This window comes from Chelonia mydas, chromosome 9 (genome assembly GCF_015237465.2).
Source record: "Chelonia mydas isolate rCheMyd1 chromosome 9, rCheMyd1.pri.v2, whole genome shotgun sequence".
Lineage (NCBI taxonomy): Eukaryota > Metazoa > Chordata > Testudines > Cheloniidae > Chelonia > Chelonia mydas.
The window spans coordinates 15464830-15490482 of NC_057855.1; the positions used below are offsets into that span (position 1 = coordinate 15464830).

The window sequence follows — 25653 nt, forward strand, 5'->3', positions numbered from 1 at the left end:
CTGCTCTTGTCTCAATAGCGAATTTCTCCATGTTGGCTGTCATTGGCTCCCGCTTCCACTGCAACTCTGCTCTCATGAATCCACCTCGCAGATCCTCTCGTCATTCTCTATAAATATCTATTCTCGAGGCATCCGTCATCAGCCACCACTTCCGCTGCAACTCTGCTCTCCTGCTGACGCCATACCACGCAAGCATGGAGCCCACTCAGATCACCGTGGCAGTTATGAGCATTGTATACACCTTGCACATTATCCTGCAGTATGTTCAGAACCAGAACCTGCAAAAGCAGGCAAGGAGGTGACGGCAGCGTGGTGACAAAAGTGATGAGGACATTGACACCGACTTCTCTCAAAGAACAGGCCCCAGCCTGTGGCAACGGGGCAGGCTCATGCCGTGGAACGCCGATTCTGGGCCCGGGAAACTAACACAGACTGGTGGGACCGCATAGTGTTGCAGGTCTGAGTTGATTCCCAGTGGCTGCGAAACTTCACATGCGTAAGGGCACTTTCACGGAACTTTGTGACTTGCTTTCCCCTGCCCTGAAGCGCAGGAATACCAAGATGAGAGCAGCCCTCACAGTTCACAAGCGAGTGGCAATAGCCCTCTGGAAGCTTGCAACACCAGCTACCGGTCAATTGGGAATCAGTTGGGAGTGGGCAAATCTACTGTGCGGGCTGCTGTGATTCAAGTAGCCAATGCAACCACTGAGCTGCTGCTATCAAGGCTAGTGACTCTGGGAAATGTGCAGGTCATAGTGGATGGCTTGGCTGCAATGGAATTCCCTAACTGCGGTGGGGCTATAGACAGATGCATATCCCTATCTTGGGACCGGACCACCTTGGCAGCCAGTACATAAACCAAAAGGAGTACTTTTCAATGGTGCTGCAAGCACTGGTGGATCACACGGGACGTTTCACCAACATCAAAGTGGGATGGCCGGGAAAGGTACATGACGCTAGCATTTTCAGGAACTCTGGTCTGTTTGAACAGGTGCAGGAAGGGATTTACTTTCCAGACCAGAAAATAATCGTTGGGGATGTTGAAATGCCTATAGTTATCCTTGGGGACCCAGCCTACCCCTTAATGCCCTGGTTCATGAAGCCATACACAGGCACCCTGGACAGTAGTCAGGAGCTGTTCAACTACAGGCTGAGCAAGTGCAGAATGGTGGTAGAACGTGCATTTGGACGTTTAAAAGCGCGCTGGTGCAGTTTACTGACTCGGTTAGACCTCAGCGAAATCAATATTCCCATTGTTATTCCTGCTTGCAGTGTGCTCCACAATATCTGTGAGAGTAAGGGGGAGACGTTTATGGCGGGGCAGGAGGTTGAGGCAAATCGCCTGGCCGCTGATTACGCGCAGCCAGACACCAGGGTGGTTAGAAGAGCACAGCAGGGCGCACTGCGCATCAGAGAAGCTTTGAAAACCAGTTTCATGACTGGCTAGGCTACGGTGTGACAGTTCTGTTTGTTTCTCCTTGTTGAAAACCTGCACCCTTGGTTCACTCTACTTCCCTGTAAGCCAACCGACCTCCCCCCTTCAATCACCGCTTGCAAAGGCAATAAAGGCATTGTTGTTTCAAATTCATGCATTCTTTATTAATTCGTCACACAAATAGGGGGATAACTGCCAAGGTAGCCTGGGAGGGGTGGGGAAGGAAGGAAGCACTGGGTGAGGTGGTGGAGGAAGGGAGGAGGGAAGGATAAGGCCACATTGCACTTCAAAACTTATTGAATGCCAGCCTTCTGTTGCTTGGGCAGTCCTCTGGGGTGGAGTGGTTGGGTGCCCGAAGCGTCCCGTCCCGTCCACCCCGTGTTCTTGGGCATCTGGGTGAGGAGTATGGAACTTGGGAAGGAGGGCGGTTGGTTACACAGGGGCTGCAGCGGCAGTCTGTGCTCCTGCTGCCTTTCCTGCAGCTCAACCATACGCTGGAGCATATCAGTTTGATCCTCCAGTAGCCTCAGCATTGCATCCTGCCTCCTCTCATCACGCTGCCGCCACCTATCGTCTTGATCCAGCCACCTCTCCTCTGTTCCCGCTACCTCTCCTCTCACCTGTCCTCACGTTCATTTTGTGCTTTCTTGGACTCTGACATTGTTTGCCTCCACATATTCTTCTGAGCTCTTTCAGTGCGGGAGGACTGCATGAGCTCAGAGAACATTTCATCGCGAGTGCATTTTTTTCACCTTCTTATCTGCACTAGCCTCTGGGATGGAGATGATAGGGGGAGCGTTGAAACATTTGCAGCTGTGGGAGGAAAAAAAGGGAGAGTAGTATTTAAAAAGACACATTTTAGAGAACAATGGGTAGACGCTTTCACGGTGAACCAAGCTGTTAATATTACATAGTACATGTGCCCCCCTTACACACACCCAATTCTCTGAGATGATCGCTTCACCCTTCCCCCCACCACGTGGCTAACAGTGGGGATGATTTCTTTTCAGCCACAGGCAAACAGCCCAGCAGGAACGGCCACCTCTGAATGTCCCCTTAATAAAATTCTCCTATTTCAACCAGGTGATCATGAATGATATCACTCTCCTGAGGATAAACACAGACAGATAAAGAATGGATATTCCTTGAATGCCAGCAAACACCAGGACCATACACTGCCATGCTTTGTTATGCAATGATTCCAGACTACGTGCTACTGGCCTGGCGTGGTAAAGTGTCCTACCATGGAGGATGGAATAAGGCTGCCCTCCTCAGAAACCTTTTGCAAAGGCTTCTAGAGTACCTCCAGGAGAGCTTCACTGAATTGTCCCCGGAGGATTTCCCTTCCATCCCGAGACACGTTAACAGACTTTCCACTAGCTGTACTGGCCACGAATGCATCCAAAGTCTTCAGGGCAAATTAATCATTAAACACACTTGCTTTTAAACCATGTATTATATTTACAAAGGTACACTCACCAGAGGTGCCTTCTCCACCTTCAAGATCTGGGAGCCCGTCTTGGGTGGGTTGGGGGGTACTGGGTCCAGGTCCAGGGTGATAAACAGATCCTGGCTGTTGGGGAAACCGGTTTCTCTGCTTTCTTGCTGTGAGCGATCTACAACCTCCTCCTCCTCATCATCATCATCTTCCTCACCCCCAAAACCCGCTTCCGTGTTGCCTCCCACTCCTTGGACTGAGTCAAAGCACAGGGTTGGGGTAGTGGTGGCTGCACCCCCTAGAATGGCATGCAGCTCATCATAGAAACGGCATGTCTGGGGCTCTGAACTGGAGCGGCCGTTTGCCTCTTTTTTTTTTTTTTTTTGGCAGGCTTGCCTGAGCTCCTTAATTTTCAAGCGGCACTGCTGCGGGTCCCTCTTATAGCCTCTGTCCTTCACACCACTGGAGATTTTTTCAAATATTTTGGCATTTCATCTCTTGGAACGGAGTTCTGATAGCACGGATTCGTCTCCCCATACGGCGATCCGATCGGTCCATGCTGGAGCTCTTTTGCGATTCTGGGACTGCATGGTCACCTGTGCTGATGACCTCACCACGCTGGCCAAACAGGAAATGAAATTCAGAAGTTCCTGGTGCTTTTCCTGTGTACCTGGCTAGTGCATCTGAGTTGAAAGTGCTGTCCAGAATGGTCACAATGGAGCACTCTGGGATAGCTCCCGGAGAGCAATACTGTCGATTTGCACCCACACTACCCCAAATTCAACCCAGTGATGTCGATTTCAGCGCTAATCCCCTTGTCGGGGAGGAGTACAGAAACCGATTTTAAGAGCCCTTTAAGTCGACAAAAATGGCTTCGTCGTGTGGACGGGTGCAGGGTTAAATCGATCTAACGTTGCTAAATTCGGCCTAAACTCATAGTGAAGACCGGGGCTAAGACAGTTACCAGTCCTGACATTCACGGGAGGGACAGTGCCGATCTTTGTACTGAACGAGTCCAGAATTTTGGGTGAGAATGCAACGGTGGAATGCTAGGAAATAGTCTCGATAACTTCTATGACTTGAGACGCCAGGACAGATCCACTGTGACATTTCCCGAACTTTAACACAACACATCGAGAGTCCACATAAATATGAAAACAGTCACTTTATTTTTGACCATATAAGTTGCTCTCTACAGAGAGTCAGCTGATATGAAGCACCTTTTTTATTTGCTCTTTTATTTTATTGGCAAACACGGCCTGAGGATATCAAATCAAGCATTGTGCACGGAAGTCACACAGGTAACAGCTGTTCCAGCATAAAAGCAGGGAGACTCAAGCACATGGACAATTCTCAGAAAATTCTGTTTTGCTGTGATCCTCAGAGTAGATAAAACCGAATTACTGAGACTACCAGAGCCCCTATAATAATCTAGAGCAAGAATTTCCCCTGTTTTGGCACAATGAGATATACTGTTCTGTCTAACAGCCTAAAGAGTTATGAATCTAAATGGCAATATATTCAGTTTTTAAACCTACAAAACTAATCCTTGTCTTTATGTCCAAGACATTTACTGTATTACTTGTCTTCCAACAGACAACAGGACTGTAATTTTCCAAACAGAGCTGAAAACATGCAGAAGTAGAGCATAAAAAGTTAATTCTCCTTAGTGGAGCATTCACTTAAATTAACAAATCATTTTGCACCGCACAAGATTTAAGATTCCATTTTTTCTTTAAACTGTTCTTGTAACAGTACCCTTTTTGTGTCTCTGATGCCTCTTCCTTCTTCTCCAATACCTAATAATGTCACTTATTTAAAGGGGGGGGGGGGAGACAAAAAAAGATGTTCAGCTCTACAAACACAGCGTCAAGCATTTTAGGGTCCCTTGCTGACAACACCCACTGAAATTTGTGTTTGAAGTTTAATTTCGGACGTAAGTTTAACTCCTCATTTCTCCACTCTCCATCGCTGTTGGCAGCACTATGCACCCTCCCTGCCACCCAGAGCACAACCTGGGTGTCCTGACTCCAACCTCCCTCTTAACCCACACATCTAGGCCATGTCCAAACTTTACTGTTTTTTACCCTCTATAAGATCTCCAAAATACATCATTTTCCATTTGTCCAAACAACTAACACTGCTATTCAGAAACCCATCATCTGCTGTCTCCTGCTACTAAAACCCAACTACTGAAACCTCCTCCACTTAAACCTCCCTAATACCCAACTCATTCCCTTCAGGTCCATTCAAAACACTGTGAAGATTATCTTGTCTAGTCATTCTGACCATATTGTTCTCTCCTGCCTTCTCCCCCCGCCCCTCCCCCAAACCCCCACAGGATCCTGTGCAAGTTTCTGGTCTTTACAACTTAGCTCCTTCCTATTTATCCACTTGTGAAGCATCCCCTGCCCCCAACTCTACCAATGATGCCAGCTTCCATATCAATTTGTTCACTTGTCCCACAAGCGATTTCACTTTCTTCTATGCTGCTCCTTATGCAAGGAATACCCTCAGCAAATTAATCAGAAAAACCACTGCCCCACTTGCAAATCTCTCTTCAAGACCTACTTCTAACTGATGCCTATGGGAAACTTACCAATTGATTATGGGTAGGTAAATGGCCAGCAGGCACTTTTGACATTTGTATTTTTTTTCTTTTTATACATAGGATATAAATCTAAAACAGCTATATCTGCATAGAGCTGGCCTATTTAAATGAATGTTTTTTAAAAGAAAATTTCAGTTAGTACAGTCATTAGATCATTAGTTCTTCAGGAGAGGGACCCTTTTTTCTTGAATCTTTAGAAGACTGGGACTCTGAGGCTGTCTAGGGTCTCTAGGTGCTATCATAATACAAATAATAAATAATATCACTGCATAGTAAAGATGACTGAACAGCTGCTCTTTCGGTTGACTGTACATGGAAAAATGACAAATCTATCAGATGTGTGCTTGATTAATGAATAAGCTAGATGGAGCAAATCCACTGAAACACATGATGGTCCCCACAGATGGAAACATCTCATTAGCAGAAGGAAGAGTGCTTTGTTTTTTAACATACAATAAGATAAACAGTTACTTCCTTTAATGCATTTTGCTTTGAGATACAGTATTTTCAGACAAACACTTTCCACCATTACAAAATAATGCTTGCAACAGTCCTCTTCAAGGCAGACCTTACAACAAGTTCCCTAGTCAATCTGCCAATGCAGAATACTTGACAACAGCTAGCAGTGCCCCGTTACTGAACTCAAGAGATGACTCAGTGGAAACTGGCATTTGAAAAACTTGTTGTCATCATCCTACACTAGGTGCAATTGAATAGGAACAAATTTCTCACTTTTGTTAACGCAATAGCCTTCCAGCCCAACCACACTTAACTATGGTATGGTGAATTAAAGTCGCATTTTCAGGCCCAACACATTTTGCTTAAAAATGATTTTACAAAATCTAATTTGAATAGAAAGACTTTCATTAATTGTATGTGACTGGAAAGAGGGGGTTTAAAATAGACTGTAGAAATAAGTATTCCCTTGAAGTGCTGGAAACCCAGACACAACAACATTATGTTAGCACCAGCTAAGTTAAATGGAATAGCAACTGACTGAAATGGACGAATATAGTTTCACTATCCAAACTGAGGAATGTTCAGTAAGCAAAAACACAGTAAAAAGTAAATCAGGTTCCATCTGGCAATGCAACTGTTCCTATAGAATTGCTACAAAAGAATGAGCACGTTACACTATCTTGTGCTGTCCTACAAATTTATTTTTAGCTGAAAAAACAAACTTGGTTCAAAGTGCATTCCAAGCTTCTGTTTTTATGATATAACACTAGTCAGTAATTTCAGCACTTGCTATTAGCTTAACCCATCCACAGTGTCAGAAAGTTCCAATTTATTTTGAACTACCATGCCACATTAGTTACCCAGCTCTTCACACTGTGATCACTCCACTTATTGAAATGTATTCACTTGTAAAGGTTTCAGTATTTCCACCCCAATTATAAAAAATAATTAGATGTCAGAGACCCACAATAGGTAATGCTGTGCCCTCTATAAAGCAAAAAACATTACGGGGGTCAGGGAGGCAACTCAGCCAAGAGGCAATGACTATAAAAGGAAACAATTCCTCCACTGGCTAGATGGGACCACACTGGAAAGGGGCTCTTCCTAAATCTGGTAGAGAAGTACCTCCCAGTCTTTCCTGCCCCAGCACAGTTTCACTGGCAGTCAGGGGCCATGACTGTCATTGTTATGCAGGTCACAGCCCTGGCCAGATATACCACCACAAAAGCCACTAACGCTGTAGGTAGTTGGTATATAGCCCCACCGCCACTGTACTGACAGTTCATTCATCCCTACACACATGGGAGGGAGGAGGAAGAGCTTTAGGTCAGTCAACGAAGACATCTCTGGCAATTTCATAAGCTTCAGAAGAAAAAAAACTAAACAAAAAACAACACAACACAGCGTGTTTTTATTAATCATTATTATTATTTGTATAGCAATCACATCTACAAGTTACTGTCCAAACAAAGAGAACACACATTTTCTGCCTCAAGTAGGTAACAAACTAAATGTGGGAGAAGTAAATGTGAAAAGTGAATGAACGAAAAATTCTCTGGGTGCCAGCAAGGTCTTGCAGAAACCTCCTCATCCCCTCCACACATCCAGAAGGGGTTTTGGTGGACAAAGGAGGAATGTATAAAAAACATCAACCTGTTCACTGAGGAGACATACCATATAGTAACACGAATCATCAACTATAATTCCCTTCAAGAAAGTTGTCCTCTAGCTACCTGCTTACTTAGGGTTTTCTATAGCACCCATCTCCACTCATGGAATTGAATTTAGAACCTAAACTTAGTTTGCTAGATACAAACTATTAATTGTGTATCCAGACATACATTATATGGTGTGTACAGAACACAATCAACCACGGGTGTTTTGGCTACCCAACCACACTGTCAAACAGGAAGCTGTTTCTCCCTCAGACCCTTTTCAAAAGTGGCACAACCAGCTGACATACTCAGGATCACTCTTTACTCCTGGGGGGAACTCTGTGCCACTGCGCATGTACAGAATTTATAATCCCCACAGATTTCTTTGCTTCCCCACAGAAAAATTACCTTCTGACAGGGAAGGACAGGGAAGCCACAACAGCAGTCATGCAACCCTCCCGAGCAGTAGGTTTTGGGTGCCCAGGGCAGCTGGCAGAGAGTTAAATCACTGTGGAGCGGAGGGTGGGACTGGGGAAGACCCAGCTGGTGGCTCCTACCCTGCGCCAGGCTCAGCTTCTAGTTCCGGCTGGGCTAGGGAGGACGGGACTTCCTCTCTCCCTGCACGGCATCCAGGACTGGGTCAGACCCACCCCCAAATTTCTCCCCGAGTTGCAGGAAGCTCTGCAAACTCCCCCGCTTCCCCACACACACACACTCCCTGCACCCATCACTCCTCTGCTGCAGGGGGATGGATCCTTGTATATGGAGCTGCTCCCTCATCCACCCAACTACCATGCATCCAGACCCCCTCATACCCAGACCCTCCCACTGAGCTTCACTCCCCCATGCTCAGAACCCCCCCCCCCATGAGCCCTTCTCCCCCTGCACCTGGACCACCCCGACAAGCCACCCACACCTGGATCCCCACCCCACTGAGCCCCAACCAGCTGTACCTGGATCCCCACCCCACTAAGCCCCACTCCACCAGCATCTGGACCCCCACTGAGCCCTCACACCCAGACCCCCCTGCTGAGCTCTATCCCCCCCCACACCCAGACCCTCCCTGCTTAGTCCCTACCACCTTCACCTAGACCCCCCTGCAGAGTCCCATTATCGTTGCACCCAGAACCCCCCAACAAGCCCATGTGCACCCAGATCCCTCGCTTATCCAGATCCCGCACTGATCCGCATGCACCCAGATTGCCCCACACAGAACACTCTCAACCCACACCTGGATCCCCCACACTAAGCCTCTCCACACTTGGATCCTGCCTTGTTGAGCCTGCATGCCCACACCTGGTGCACCTGGCACAGAGGGGCATGGCCCTGAGGTGTTTCTGGGGCAGGTCCAGTCCTTGCACTATGTCAGGGTTATGTGCAGCCTCACTGCTGAGTCCATGTCCTGGGGGGGGGGGGGATGCACAGTGATCTCCCAGTGATCTCTCCAGTGGTCTATGCTCAAGCTTCCACATTTATTTGACAATAAAGATACAGCTTTGACAATAAAGTTGAGATTCTCACATAATTTTGCAGAATTTTAAAATATTGTGCGCAGAACTTTTTATTTTTTCGCATAGAATGCCCTCAGGAATAACTCTTACAATGTGAGAACGCCAGGAAGGGCTCAGTGGCTGACACACAACATGACTGTAGCTGACTGCCCACGCAAGAAATTGCATAGGTTTTTTGTGAACATATGTCAAGGCCTAGGTTCCCTCTAAGCTGTGCGGCTGTGCCCACAGGCACTCAGGGCTGCGGCACGGAGAGATGCCTCTCCCACAGTGCCCCTCCACAAGCCCTGACCCAGCCCAGCCTGGATAGTACTCGGTTTATTCTCTCCCCGCCGCGCCTACTCGCTCCTCTCTGCTAGCAGGCTGCCTGCCAGTGACGGGGGGGTGGGGCAGATGGAATGGAGCCTTACAGCAGTGGCCAAGACTGCGGACGGACCTGCCGCAGCCAGGGGAGAGGCGCCCCTTCCCTGGCCCCAGCCCAGGCCCAGAGATGCTGTGGGGGATGCTCTCTCCCCACTGTATCTCCAGAGCCCCTCCTTCACCGCAAACCCCTCATCCCCAGCCCCACTCCAGAGCCCACACCCCAGCCAGGGCCCTCACTTCCCCCCACACCCAAACCCCCCTGGCCCAGCCCCTCATCCGCGGCCCCACCCCCAGCAAGAGCCCTCAGCCCCCACACCCTAACCCTCTGCCTCAGCCCTGAGCCACTCATCCCCGGCCCCACCCCCAAGCCCATACCCCCAGCCAGAGCCCTCAACCCAACCCTCTTCCCCAGCCCTGAGCCCGTCATCCCCAGCCCTGAGCCTGCACCCCCAGCTGGAGCCCTCACCCTCTCCCGCACTCCAACCCTCTGTCCCACCCCCACCACATGAATTTTGTTACGTGCACCAATATGGTGGTTGTGTGTCACACATTACCTCCATATTGGTGTACACTGTGATGGGTTGGATCACAGAAACCCCGTTGGAGCTGCCAACTGATGTGCCAAGACTACTTCTGCCCCTGCTTTCCTGCCCTGGCAGCTTGGGACTTCAGTGCCCTGCCTGGTTTGAGCCAGACCCACTAGCCTGCTGCAAACCCAGACTCAGGTCTGAACCACATCCCCTAACAGCTGTGGAGTTAATTGAAAGCAGCTTAAGAAGCATTCCTGTCTTTAACACTCAGATGCCTAACTCCCAATGGGGTCCAAACCCCAAATAAATCCGTTTTACTCGTTATAAAGCTTATACAGGGTAAACTCATAAATTGTTCGCCCTCTATAACACTGATAGAGAGATATGCACAGCAGTTTGCACACACACACCCCTCCCCCCAGGTATTAATACATACTCTGGGTTAATTAATAAATGAAAAGTGATTTTATTAAATACAGAAAGTAGGATTTAAGTGGTTCCAAGTAATAGCAAACAGAACAAAGTGAATTACCAAGTAAAATAAAATAAAACCCGCAAGTCTATGCTTAATACAGTAAGAAAACTGAATACAGATAAAACCTCACCCTCAGAGGAGTTCCAGTAAGCTTCCTTTTACAGACTAGTCTCCTTCTAGTCTGGGTCCAGCAATCACTCACACCCCCTGTAGTACTGTCCTTTGTTCCAGTTTCTTTCAGGTACCCTTGGGGGTGGAGAGGCTATCTCTTCAGCCAGCTGAAGACAAAATGGAGGGGTCTCCCGGCGGTTTAAATAGACTTTCTCTTGTGGGTGAATACTCCCCCCTCCCCGTGTAGAATTCCAGCTACAAGATGGAGTTTTGGAGTCACATGGGCAAGTCACATGTCGACGCATGACTGAGAACTTACAGGTAGCAGCCATGGTTTACATCAGGGATCTGAAATTCAAATTACCAGGAGGGCCGCATGAAGACTAATACATTGGCCCGAGGACCGCATCACTGCCCCTGCCGCCCCGCCCCCACCCTCACTCCACCCCTTCTATGAGGCCCCGCCCCACCCCTTCCCCACCCCCATTCCAACCCCTTCCCCAAAGTCCCCACCCCAACTCCGCACCCTCCCTGCCCCTATTCCAAGCCCTTCCCAAAATCCCCACCCCTGCCCCGCCTCTTCTCCGCCTCCTCCCCTGAGCATGCGGCTCCCCGCTCCTTCCCCCTACCTCCTGGAAACTGCTAAGTGCCGCCAAACAGCTGTTTGGCAGTGGAAAGCGCCCGGAGGTAGATAGAGGAGCGGGATGAGGCGCGCTGGCGGGGGGGACACAGTAGGAGAGGGGACCTTGGTGGCCACAGAAAATAACTGGGAGGGCACAGGGGAGCTTGGCGGGCCGCAGCAAATAGCTCTGTGGGCCGCATCATGTTTGAGACCCCTGGTTTACATGCTACCTTTAACATCCTCATGTACACTTCTTATCTGGATTGGAGGCTTCCAAGATCCATTATCCGTTAAGTGCTTCTTGATTGGGCACTTAATTTGCACATTCCTTTCTCAAAAAGCTGACCAAATGCTTTACTAAAGCTACTTAAAAATCTAGCAAGTACACAGTCAATATTCATAACTTCGAATACAAAAATGATACATACTTACAAATAGGATGAATAGATTCAGTAGATCATAACATTTACAGAGATAGATTATATGGCACATGTAGCATAAAACATATTCCAGTTATGTCATATATACATTCATAAGCATATTTCCATAAAGCCTTATGGGGTACACCGTCACACACATAACAAAATTCACTCTGCACATGCTTGGGAAAAAATAGAGGGAACACTGGTCAAGTCTCTGACAGCAAACAGCTAACAGACTCAAGCATAAAACTCACATTCTCAGTTTATTTCTGTACATTGCCTGGCTATGGCTTAGTCGAGAATCCATCTGCTATGTTCTTATCTTAGCCCATGTTCCCCCCTTTGGGCATAAAGGGCCAATTCAAAGACAGTATACAAGTTGTGAGTGACTAAGTTGGTGCAGTTTACAAAATTCTCCCAGCCCTATGGCACATAAATTACACCAGCCTGGACCCCGTTAGACCTACTTACCACTGTGTAACTTGCACATCACCTCTGAATTTAACCCAGTACGTTCATAGAGAACCACTACGTGCTTTGTATTTTTTTCCCTACATAAATTAGTACCAAGCAGAGAGCAGTGAGTCTAATCAAGAATAATCCCCTTCTGCTGGCTTTTTCAGTATTGCCAAGTCCAAGCGTTCCAAAGGCACAAGTCATGCCATGCAAAATCAGGAGTTTGGCTTAAAAAATCATGAGATTTAAAAAAACAAACACTGGGTTCTTTATATCTGCCTTCTGATTTGGGAGTCTTTGGGGGTTCACATTTTCAAACTTTTTTTTTTCATTGAAATGAAAGCTCAGATTCTCAATTACGAGATTCCAGGAAGTCAGGCTTTAAGAAAAGACACCCAAAATCATGAGACTTAGTAATAATGCTCACTTCCAAGTGCAAATGCACAATTCAGGCTTGATTTTCAAACTTACTACTTACATTGTTAGATACCTAAGACAGGTATTTGGGCGTCTAACTTTACGCACAAGTCTCAAGTCCAGAACCTTTGTGTTTTAAGCTCTGTCATCTTTGCTCTATTGATTTGACCTGGAATGTAGGTACTATTACCTGCTATATGTGTGCTCTAAAGTAGAGTTCCTGAAAGCATTTTTCTTTGCTCATGTCTGTTTAGACAGCTCTTATTATTTGATTTCCTGGATACTCTCTAACAGGAAATCTATTTAATCCCTTCAAGTATCCATGAAAGCTGTATCTTCCTTTCCTTTCCTGTTCTATTACTCTACACTGCTAAATAACACTCAAGAGACACGTGACACTAATGAGGCACCCGGGCCAGAGACCAAACTTCCTACAAGTGAAGTTACTTACCATGTTATCCAGGCTGCCCGCTGACACTCATCTTTTGTCATAAAACAGGCATGTACTTCCCTGACAATGGCATCATAATACACGAGCATGGGCACAAGTAGCTAAGCAATCGAGCACTAAATATGGATCAATGAGATGGAATCCCAAAACAAATCAAACCTGTCCATTCTAATTCAGCTTCTGCATCCAAGGTTCAGGAGCTCTACCATCACACTTTATAGCAGGGCTCAGCTTAACTAACCAACAATACAAAAACGTGGAAATCAACAGATGTGGAATTTGCTTTGTTCTATAATGCAACTGAATATTAGTGTTTCATTACAGGAAGCAGGAGGGGAAGAGTAAAAAAAAAAAGTTACTATAGTAAAGTTACCATCCCTATGCCAGGCCCTGACAAAACTGGCTAAAAACTCATTAAGTGGGATGTGTCTGAATTTTTTCTGGGGTGAGGGAGACTGTTCCATGACATTCCAAGCGCTTCTAGGCATAGAGAGCCATCTCTCTCACTTATCTTTTCAAAATATGCTTCATGAAGCATACTTCCGAAAGCATAAAGCACATTTTTAGAGACAAAACATACTCCTTGTTTATAATTCATCCTTCCCTGAGAATCTAATACACGTGTTCAAACTAAGTGTTCAACAGACCGTTCCAAAGAATTCCATATAATCCTATATAAAGCAGCTTTATGTCATATAACCATAAGGAGAGGAAAGTTATACACTCTTTAGCAAGGGAACAACTACATCCTAAAACTTAAATCATAGAGTAGAGAAAGCAAGGAGTCATATAGCCTATCGATTCCAGAAAATTTCCATGTTCGTCTTTTATGATGAGCAAAAAAGCAAAGTGAAACATTTAAATTAATTGTTGGCATTACTCCACTGAAACCAACAAAGTTACACCAGGGATGAATCCAGCTCAAATGCAATAGGAGGTGCCTGGATAGTGGATGTCAATATTAGCTGCATTGTTTGCTTTCTCCAGAGAAAAAAAGCAACACAATTATTATTCATAATGTTAGATTTATGTTTTGTAAGTCACTCTGATAAGACGGCATTGTAATGATCTCAGTTTAGTAAATGGAAGATTATCCCAAATGGTAACCATCATTCACTAATAACTGCATGCCGCTATAATTATAAGTCAGTATTACTCAGAAAGGCAAACAGGGAATGCTTTCCATACAGTAATTATAACATGTATTTTTATGCAGCTAACAGCTGACAAATACAAGGGTACACTATTTGTCAACGGCTTGTGAGTTTCATAACAGATTGTGTAATATAACTTAACAGAAAATTAGTGATCATATAAAATCTATAATCTTCTCCAGTCCTATTTCCAGCTTATTTGTTTATAATTTAGTAGACAAGGGAAAACGTATTTAAATTTCAATACCTTACCTGTACTTTTAACACAAATAAGCTACGCAGCATACCAAATTTCACATACATCAGGAAGCTGCAAGTCATAAAGACTCAATTTTTGTCCTCAAATGCTTCGCTGAGAACAGCAAACACATATAACGGCAAAATTTAGCCAAATGTGTTTAGGAGGATTTGTCTTGCATCCCCCATTTAATTGCCATGATTTGCACAAAGAATATTTTACATGCAATATACTAATAGGTAATTTTAAGAAGTTGCAAAGTATTTTAATTTGCTCTAATTCTTTTATAAATTTACCATATAGTTCTTACAGTTAAAATATCAACATCATAAATTAAGGATCCTTTTAACTTTCATTCTAAGTCCTTCAGACAGCTAATTCTAGCTATATTTTACCGAAATCTATCTCAAAAACATTTACTATATACACTTCTGGGACCAAATCCTATTGCCCCTACTTAGTCATTACCTTGGGCAAATTCCCATTGACTTCAGTTTATAAACAGACCTGAACAGAGTCAAGTACCAAATTCAATGTTTGGCTTTCTGTCATTAAATTACAATAGTCTACTTAAGTGTTAAGTGCTATACTTATTCCAAAATGCACATCTATGCATGCAGTTTCTGTGACTTTTACAGCTCTGACAAAAGTGTATTGACAGAAAATGCTGTTATTTTTGAGAATACATTTTTGTTAGAAAAGTACTCTTATATTATACTTTGTTAAAATTGACATTTTGCTGTTTATATGTTAAAGATGCATATCGTTTTCAACTTTTGTTTACTTAGAAGATACTGAAGGGGTGAATTACCTTCTATCTACAGTACAGTTTATTTGTAACAAGATTATTAATTAGTTTAAACACAGAAAGTGTGTCACTCAAAAAGTAGTATATTTTAACCTTTAAACTTTTTAGTATTATACGTGATGGCAACCTATCTTTTCACAAGGAAAGGAAACTTAAATTGTCCTTCAATGCCACATCATTAATAAATTCTACAGGCTTTTTTGTGCAAAACTGAAGTATAGAGTGATTGCACTTACCTTCTAGTGAACATACTGATACTGTCATGGTTTTGCATCCGGATTATGGGCACAGATTTAGTATATGTAACAGCATGCTCTCAAAGGAGACTAATCTCTCCAGTGTGCTGTTACAAATTCCATAACAGAGCACAAGTTTAAATTATCTTTTTCCCTGGATATCTGTAATCCAATAAAGAATTTGTTATGCTGAGGGAGGATATGTTTAGAACTGATGATTAAAATGCGAACTAACACATCTCAACTGGAAAACTGTTTAAGGAGTTATCTATTTTCAAATTCACGAACATTCCTGCCTGTAGATGGCCTGTTACCGTTGTGTATCTATTGGCTCCTATTTCCACTTTGTTGTTTGAAGAACTTCCCTCTTCCCACATACCTTCTGTCTCCAGGGGCAGATCACACGGTGACACTAAACCATGGTCATAAACAACCCTACTTCTTTCAGAGTAGCAGCCGCGTTAGTCTGTATTCGCAAAAAGAAAAGGAGTACTTGTGGCACCTTAGAGACTAACCAATTTATTTGAGCATAAGCTTTCGTGAGCTACAGCTCACTTCATCGGATGCATTCTTCTGATATTCTTGTTTAAAAGGATTCCCTGTTGCTCAAGTGCTGTATCTTGGTAGTGCCGGGAAGATGAACTAAGCAAGTTAACTGCTGATTTGAGAAATCCTTCAGCTCCACGTCAGCTTATACAGCAGAAATGAAAATTTCAGTCTTGCTGATTTGCAGTATGTTTCACCACACAGTTATGATCTACAGAGACACACAAGTCCCCAGATTTAATGGCCTGATACCAAACCATTCTTTGTGGAGGGTCCTTGACTCTGGAATTAATTTGCCTGATACACAGAGTCGGAGTTTGCCGGCCCTTGTACTGATCTCAAAGGTCAATCTCTTTTCTCAGGCTTTTGCTTGGGCAGCAGAGGTGGTTAAATGGATTGAGAGACAAAGATAATTTTGGCTGAACAAAGTCACTTGCTGTATTCAGTTGTGCTACTTTTTCTAATAATATATATTTTAGAAGTTAAAAGTAAGGTCTCAATACTGAAACCATTTACTCATACTGTAAACTTGACTCACGTGTGTTTGCAGAATTGGGCCCTAAATTTTTGAGCAAAAAAAACAATTAAACAGTTCACAAATGAACTGCCCCTCACTCACACACACACACTCTTCATATATTTACTTGTGTAAATTTAGGGGGTTAAATTTACACAAGTCCAGATTCCCCATCCCTTTCCTTACGGGTGCTGATGGAAGACAAAGTGAGCAGATAAATGAAATTTACATCTGATGAAAAATTTATGTGCACGAAGTTTCTGATTTATTCTGACTTCTAGGTGATTACTACCATAACCTGAAGAGCTTTTATGAAACTGGGAGCCAGAGTACAATCACTTCCAATTAAAAATTTAATTAACAGACAGCACTATTGAGAAGATAGTTTCAAACTGCAAGCTTCCCATAGACACAATCTCAAGCTTCCCATCCAACATATATTTGTTATTATTGAGTATATGTAAACTATATACTCAGTTACAACAGTCTGTTTTGGAAGCTGACATTCTTCATTTATCTCCTGGCCAGGTAGTGGCTAGGATAACAGTGTGAAAAATCTCACCAATGTCCGAGCAATGACCTCAAATGAACCCACATGAGCAGATCCACTTCAAAAATGGTAAATGATTCAGCTTCCATGCCTTGGGCTACATTAACAGCATAAGCTACTCAAACAATACCAAACTGGGATGAATACATAGGGCACTTTTGGGCCAGTAGAACCCTGTGTCATATTAGGCTCTGAGATGTAACCACCAAAACCCAGCACCCTTGAGACTGATGACGGGCAGAGCAGATATTGGAAGAAACTGGGAGAAGATCACTGACAGGTTGCTTCTGTGTAAGACTCCACTGAGAACAGTGTATAAGGAAAGAGCACTCCATAGCCTGAATGACCCAGGCATGCTGCCAAGAAATATCTTCCTCTTGTGGTGGCAACAACAGGATACTTCCCTAACTAGCTCCTCTACCATTGCCCAGGGACATGCAGGTGGTAAGAAAGGAGTGGGTGAGGGAAGCAGAATGCTGCTACTAATAGAAGGAGCCATCCAACTTACCAACCCAGCCGACTCCTGAGGGATATGGGGGATGACGATAGGGATAGCATATCTCTTACCAGGGAGGCTGTCCAGCCAGCACTCTGCCCATGGTCTAGACTAGGAAAATAGGTCATGTTCAAAAACATAATAGCTAACGTTGTTAAACACTATCTACACTAGAGTTTAACGCCTTTTAAAAAACATTATCTAACTGTGGTCTACCCTAGGCTTCTCAGTAAGGAAAACAGTTAGAGGGTAGAACGAATGTGATGAAGGCACAGGGAACCAGGAAACCTGAAATCTGTTCCCAACCATGGCACCGATTCTCTGTGGGACCTGAAGTTACGTAATTGCTCTGTGCCTCAGTTTCCCCATCTGTGAAATGGAGATAGTGCCGCTCTACCTCCTTAAAGTGATTACAGATACTCAGATGGAAGGTGCTATAAAATGCAAGTTATATTAATTATTATTATTATTAAGCCAATGTGTAACAAATTTTTAAAAAATTCTAATGAATATGGATGGCATGAATTGCTCCTTACTTTAAACTCCAGACCACACAACCTTAGCCAAAACCTTAGTATATAAACGGAGTATTTGACAGGAGTGAGAGCTAAGCTGAGTCTGAAAGAGGATAAACTTAAAAGAGAATTATATTTTTCAAGCTCTCTCCTGGTAACGTTCCATTCCATTTTTAAAGGTGTCTGGCAGAAAAAATAAAGTTTCCAGGATTTTTTCTTTACAAAGTGGGAGGGAGGGAGGCTGGAGGATGTTGCCTGGGTCGGTCTGTCTGTCTCTCGCTCTTTTTCTCCAACGTGCCCCCTGGATCCAGACATTTTGGAAAGAGTTTGTAGATAGCTGGAGACTCTGCTGGTGCAACGAGGAGGAGCCTTGGCTTCTTCACCCGAGTGACATTCCCCAAGCCGGGCAGAGGGGCCAGACAGTACGTGCTGGCCGCAGAGCGGAGGTTCTGTCTCCCCCCCTGCACCCATCGCCTCCTGCTCCCAAACCCAGCCGCAGGGCACAGATTTCCAACCTCCCTTCTAATCTCTCACACACACCCAGCTCCTCCTGCAGGGAGCCAGAAGCTGGGGAGGAGGGAGGCTCCACACACACACACACAAAAACCTCTTCCAAGTTTAAAGCCGATTTTCCATTCCGGCTCAGATTGCCATGGCAGGATGACTATCAAAGAAAGGCGAGAAGAGGAGGAGGCGGCGGCGGCCGTGGGGGAACCGAGGAGAGGAGACGGGGCTGGTGCGGGGATGAGGATGGGGAGGGGGCAGGGAAAGGCCAGGCAGGCTGAGTCCGGCAGCGCTCCGCGGAGCCTCTCTGGATTACTAGGCTCTGATGGAGTGTCTCCCGGCTCCCAAACAAACTGCTGCTTCCACTCCCCGGGCCGAGCCCTGACACCAGCCCCTTCCCCCAGCCTGCTCCAGAGGAGGCGTCAGCATTTCGCCGCCCCCACCCTCCTCCGCCTTCCCCCGGGCTGTAAAATTCCCACTTTCCACCCTGCAGATCCGTCCCCCCCCCCAAAAAAAATCCTCCCCCCGCTCTGCGCTGCAACGTGGGGTAGCAGGGGGGCCGCCCCAGGAGCAGACAGATGGTCCCGGCTGTGTCTAGTTCCCCCGTTGCCCCCGAGGGCTGGGGGCGTTACACAAGCCCTAAGGGACAAGGGGGTGCATAAATGCAAGGGGGGGTCAAGCCACGAAGGGGGGGGCACGAGGCCCAAGCTGGCTGGTCTCTCCTCACGGCACCGGCAAATGGGGGAAACTTTCTGCAAAGTGCTGCCGCTTCCCGTGCTCCGTGCAAGCCCCCGGCTCCGGGGCGCGCCCACCCACCCGGCCTCGGCCCTTCCCCGCCGAAACGAGACGGGTGTGGGACGGGGCGGGGAGCCGCAGACTAACTCCGGGGGCTGCGCTCGTCCTGCCCCAACTCCGGGCTGCGGCAGCCGCGGGCACTCGGCGCGAGCCCCGCCGGGGGGGCGCTGCCGCGCGGAGCGGCCGGGCCGGGGGCGCCGCCTTACCTTCGCAGGGGCTGAAACGGGGGCGGGGTGAGCGGCCCGGGCGCGGCGAGCCCGTCGGCGGCAGGCAGTCCGGTGAGAGCCCGGCGGGGGCTACCAGGAGAGCTCGGAGGGGGATTCCGCCATGTCAATGATGTCGGGACCACATGGGGACTTGCGACCAGCCCACACTACCATACAGTCTGGAGTAGCAGCTACTGTGGAAAAAATCCGCGGCGGGAGAGGAGAGGGAGAGGAGAGGCGGGCGGGGAACGGGGGGCGGGCGAAGGGAGGGACCCGCTGCGCCGGCCCGACGCGCTCGGCAGCCCGCTGGCCGCCGGGCAGCTGCCCCGCCTGGGGCCGTCTTCAGCGCCCAGCAAGTCCCCGCCTGGCCCCTTGCCCTCGCCCCCGCCCCCGCCTGGAGCCGCACGGGCCCGGCGCCCATGCACACCCCCCCCCCCCCCCCAAGCAGAACCCAGCTGGGCGAGGAGGGTGTTTGAGGAGGGTGTTTGCGGGGAGTGGGAGCCTGGAGCAGCCCCTGCCCCATTGTCCGTTCACACACACTTGTCTCCTTCTGCCCGCCCTGCTCCTCCACTCCCCTCTCACCCTGCCCGCCTCCCAGCCCCTGCCCCATCCCCTCCCTCCTGACCCCAGTCTCTGCCCCCATCCCCTCCTGCCCCATCCCCTCCCTCCTGACCCCAGTCTCTGCCCCCATCCCCTCCTGCCCGATCCCCTCCCTCCTGACCCCAGTCTCTACCCCACCCATCCCCTCCTGCCCCATTCCCTCCCTCCTGACCCCAGTCTCTACCCCACCCATCCCCTCCTGTCCCATCCCCTCCCTCCTGACCCGCAGTCTCTACCTCATCCATCCCCTTCTGCCCCAGTCCCTGCCCCATCACCCCTTTCCCTCCCTCCTGATCCCCAGTACCCTACTGGGGAATCCTGATTCCGTCCGTCTTGTGTAGATTGTAAATTCTTTGGGACAGGGACAGTCTTTACTTTTGTGGATTGCAGAGCACACTGCCAGCACAGGAACCACTAAATACATGCATACAGTTCTGCTGCCAAGCACTCCCTCTTCTTCCTGACCATGCAGAGGCCCCTGCAGTAATGAGAGGGAAGAAACACCTCTACAGATTCCCCCTTGTCAGGTCCTTGGTATGGGATTAGGGAGAAGAAACATCTTGGCATCCACCTTCCATAGTCCCTGGAGTGAGGAAGCCACCTCAGTGCAACCCACTAGGGACCTGCACCTCTGCCACAGAAAGGGCAAGAAGTAACCCATCCCAGCATCTGTGCAGTGGAAGAAAGAGATGTTTTCCTGGGTTGAGTTTAGAGGTGGTTGAGCCAAATTATAGAATCATAGAATCGTAGGACTTGAAGGGACCTTGAGAAGTCATCTAGTCCAGTCCCCTGCACTCATGGCATCATACATTTGGGAGGGAATGTTGTGGTCTTGTGAGTTAATTCAGGGAAGCAGGAACAAGCGGTTCATTGTGGAAGGGACAAATCAGTGACCTAAATTAGGTAAAAATGTAAAAAGATAAAATTGTAGAGTAGTCACGGTCAAAGTTGTGTAAGAGAAGATAAAGATAGATGCAAAGAAGAGAAGAAGGTTATCAATTATCACTGAGATAAACCTGCCTGTATAGCTTCCCAAACTCATTTGCAGTTTGTCTCTCAGATGGGCCTGAACCAAAATGCTGGATCCAAACACACTCTAATTTTAGGGTATATGAAATCTAAATATGTATGCACTATGTCTCCAGCTACCCTGCCTCAGCCCTTTACACTGGCATAGGTCTGTATAAAGCTTTTTCAGTTCCCACTGGTTTCACTTTGATTTTTAGGTTTGAGCACAACTCCAAGAGAAATTCAGTTGCAATGACCATACTTTGCCAAGTTTGGGAACAAAATGTACATAGTCAATTTCATATGGTTTCCAGTCTCACCTGAAACCATAAAATTGTCCAGGTCCATATGAAACACATCAAGGCTGGTCTGAGTTTGGGATCTGAAACCATTATAAACATATTCCTGATATACTGCCTTCTACTCAGTCATTCTGTACCAATAACATACAGCACAGAGTAACTCAAGGACCAAGTGTAGCCAGCCAGTAGTAAAATGGCTCAACAGAAATCGTACATGCTATAACTTGGGGGGGTGGAGGGGCGGTTAGGGATGAATGCGGGGAAAGTGGGAAGGGAAAAGGGAGGGGACTGTTGTTGTTTTTAAAAGAACACACAGGGAGAGAGAAAATTATTTCCTCAGTGACTGAGCTTATAAAAAGATCATCAACTTTTCCTGGGCCAGTTGACCCAGGAGCAGCATTAACAGGTTCCAGAGGGAACCATATCTCAGCCTCTACAACTGAAAGGGATGAGAATTACCCAAATAACTACACATCAGGGCTGAGCAAACTAGTTTGGAGAAAATAAAAACTGACCTGAACCTCCATCCAAATAAACAAACAGCGGTTGAACCCTGAAGTGTGAAAAGGCACCTTTAACTTCTCCATGTTCATTAGTTTTCATTGTTGTGTGTCTCTCCATTGCCTGATTCAGACTCAAAGGGAAGCAGGGAGCATTGGAAATCTCATGAGAAAGTCTGCTTTTGCTAAATTTTCAGCCTAATTTTGGAGACGCAAGAAGTTAAGATAAACTTCCAAATCTGAGGGTGCTTTTCTAAACCTCCCATCACTGCTACACATTCTACTGCCTTAGAGGCCAACCTTTTCCTTTTTAAAGACTTTGCCAGCTTCTGTCCTTCCACTTTACCCTATCATTAATATACACTATTTTCTTTGTCAAAAATAAGATTCTTCTGTTTATTCCCGGAAGGGGTAGAGCCTGAACAGCAGCAGTGCAGGTCTCCCTCACATCACGCTGCCAAGGAGCAACAGTGCCTAAGCCCTGATGCAGAAGAAGAGTCAGAAAGGGGCATTCAGTTTCCAACATGCCCATACCTTCCTTGGATCTCACTGCTGAGCCTATGCACCAGTTATGGTGGTATCTGTGATGTGGATAGTTGTCCACAAGGAACTGGATTGAAAATATCGACTCCTCTCTAACAGGCACTGAACAGCCATCAGACAGTAACAACTTGAAGTCACTATTGACTGGGGCTGGATTCAAACTGGTCAAAGGTTCTGTATTCCTTTTTCAGTCCCTTCAGCCATCTGTCCCACTAGCTGAGAAATTCCAGAGAAGCGGCTGTGGAAGGAGAAGAGCTCTCTTAGTACAATCATAACTCTGTGTGACGTCTTAGGTAAGACATCATTTCAAAGGCAGCGTGGACGCTACAAGAGATTCTTTATTCTCCCAAGACATCCTCTCTCAGGTTTCTGGTGGGATTATGCTTTAACTTAGACTGCTTTAATAAACTGTACATACTGTATTTGGGAAGGCAAGTAGGCTGGGATCTTGGCATCAGTTCTGTTTAACACTGTACAGAGAAAGCTTTGATTAGTTTGTTTGCTAAATATTGTTGTTTTACCTGAGGCATGCTGCCTTCAGTCATTTTTTCAAATACCACATAACACTGGTGTGTACAGATGATGTCGCTACCCAAACACTGGATAGACTGTACCACAGGACCTTTTTCTCTACACATTATTATGCCTTTGGAATAGCTGTTGGGTGGTCTGACTGAGTATTCCAGTGGCTAATGCTCTTCACTTACATTGTAAGAGACCTGAGTTCAGGCTGAGACCTGAGTTCAGACCTCAGAGCCAGGAGAGGCTGAGAGTGGGGAAGAGAGACACATTTGGCTTCACCTGACTCTGTAGCAAACCCACTAACTAGCCTAGGGTACTGATGGATTCCAAAGCAGTCCCCAATCAGGTCTTCCTCTGCCAGAAAGGTTTTTGTGTCGTGCGACCTTGGAGTGGGCAACGTACACAAATGAAAGAACTGAATGATTCTCTTCAAAGAAACTCCAGATCAAAATTACCCAGGAGGCATTTTTCCTGCTTTAAGACCATGTACAGTAACTTACTTTTAATGTTGTATATAGAAGTGGCTGCAAAGGGTACAGTAACCTGCTTTACTTGTTAATAAATCCTTTTTCAGACCTCTATACTAGACCTTTTGACGTACCGTAAATAATAAAAGGGTTCTACAATTTAAATAGTTAATTATGCAAAGAAAATCATACCTTTGCTGCTGGCTGCAGCGTCTCTTCTCTAGGTCTGTTATCTGATTAAATGGAAATTGAAATGTAAGTACAGTGTTAAATGCTGTATATTGGAATAGAACTGAATTCCTTCCATTTTCACTCTTCTGCTTTCTTTGCATCATGGCTCTAGGGGGGACAAGCACAAGCCAGAAGAAATGGGTAGGTGGAGAGTAGAGGTCTTTATGACAAATCTTGTTGTGGGATCCAAAATTCTGCAGGTGACTAAGTCTTGCAGAGCTAGGACATATAAACATTAGCATGAATCAGGGTTTCTATGTGTACATCTGTATTTCGAGCAAGTGAAACCCAGTCATTGAGTAATTAAATGCTCAAAACGTACTTCAGTAATTATTACCTCCATAAAACAAAGTAAGTTCCAAAAGACAGCCTGAATTCATGTTATTATTTACACAAGTCTTTTCCCTTTTTAGAACACCTGTGACAACACATGCTGAAATCAGAATCCAGAATTTTATTGCCAGGGTGAACTATGAAGATTAATTACTCCAAGATTCTAAAATAAAATTGTCCTGGTCTCTTTTTTAGTGGACTACATAGTAATTTGGCTTTACACATTCATCTAGGGCACAATCCTTTGTACACAGAAGTTATTCGGTGTGCTTCCATGCCTTAAACGGGCTTTGGAGCAAAGCCTTTAATTTGGTGTTTGAATCTTTCGGGCTACTGCTATGCCAGAGGTTCTCAAACTTTTTTTTTTTGTGGCCCACTTGAAAATTACTGAGGGTCTTGGCAGACTACTTAATGATCTTTCCAAATGTTGTTTGTACCATTAGCTAACTATTGTAAAGCGCTTTGGATAAAAGCACTGTATATATATATATATATAAAAAAAAACCTTAATAATAGTAAACTTTTTTTGTTCTTCAAATAAAAGCACACAACTCATATTTTAATATCAGTAGTCTTACCTTTCTAATGTGATGGATGTGCCCTCTCTCCCCTACCGTGGCAGTCCCCAAGCTGGGGCTGGGAAGGAGGGGGTCTCTTCCTCTCTCCCCCACCGCAGCAGCCCCCGAGCTGGGGCTGGGAAGGAGTGGGGGGACTCTTCCTCCCTGAGCTGGGAAGGAGCAGAGAGGTCTCTCCCCCGCCATAGCAGCCACAGAACTTATGCTGGAAAGGAGGGCCATCTCTCCCCGGAAGCCACAGCCCTGGAGCTGGGGAAAGTCGCCTCTTTCTCTGGCCACCACAGCCCTGCAAATCCTAAATTCCCCCCACCCCCTTTTCTCACCTCACTGCCCCCTCCCACCTACCACCTCTATTCCCCCGAAGGCCACCACCTCACCTTACATGTGCATCTTCTCCAAGGTCCAGGCACCTAATTATGTGGGTGGCCCTTCATTCTCTTGTGTGCAACCGCCCAGGCGCGCACCTTAGAGGGAACTATCCGCGGGCCACCTGAATAGAGCTCATGGACCACTGGTGGTCCATGGACCACAGTTTGAGAACCTCTGTGCTAGGCAATATCGACTTGGTTCAGCTCCCTTAGAAGTCAGTAGAAACACTCCCGTTGACTTCCACAGGAGGTAGTTTGAGCCTTCTATATGCAAGTCAGCGTAGTTTCATTATGCTAACGGTTTAATTTGTGAGGTATCAACAAAGGTAGCTGGTGTTCAGGAACATTATTTTACTAGTTGTGCCATAAGCTTTGCAAGGGCATCATAGGAAGAATTCTTTTAAAATGCTCTCTCTAATTGTCCCCTCAGTCAGAAGCATCTTTGTTCTTGTAACATGTCTTCATGCAAGGTGAGGATGTGCACAATACATTTTTTGCATTATTTTGCCTACTTTGTGTTTACTAAATAAATGGTTCCCACCTGCCAAGTGTTTCCAAAGAGCATGGACATTTATCCTGGTCAAGAAGCTTGCTACAGAGATTACACATAAGTGGTGCTCAGGCAAGACAGTAATTTCTGACAGAATGAAATACAATTTCATAGCTGTCTCAAAATCATCCGT

The 25653-nt window shown here is 46.2% G+C and overlaps 1 protein-coding gene across 1 annotated transcript in view; it reads right to left on the reverse strand.

The window, feature by feature from the left end:
- The window catches only part of FNDC3B (fibronectin type III domain containing 3B), a 354949-nt gene extending 335066 nt beyond the window's left edge, over window positions 1–19883 (reverse strand). The window contains exon 1 of the mRNA XM_037908819.2: window positions 19522–19883. The gene's annotated coding sequence lies outside the window, so the exon portion shown is untranslated. The remainder of the gene's footprint in view (window positions 1–19521) is intronic.
- Window positions 19884–25653: the final 5770 nt, after the last annotated feature.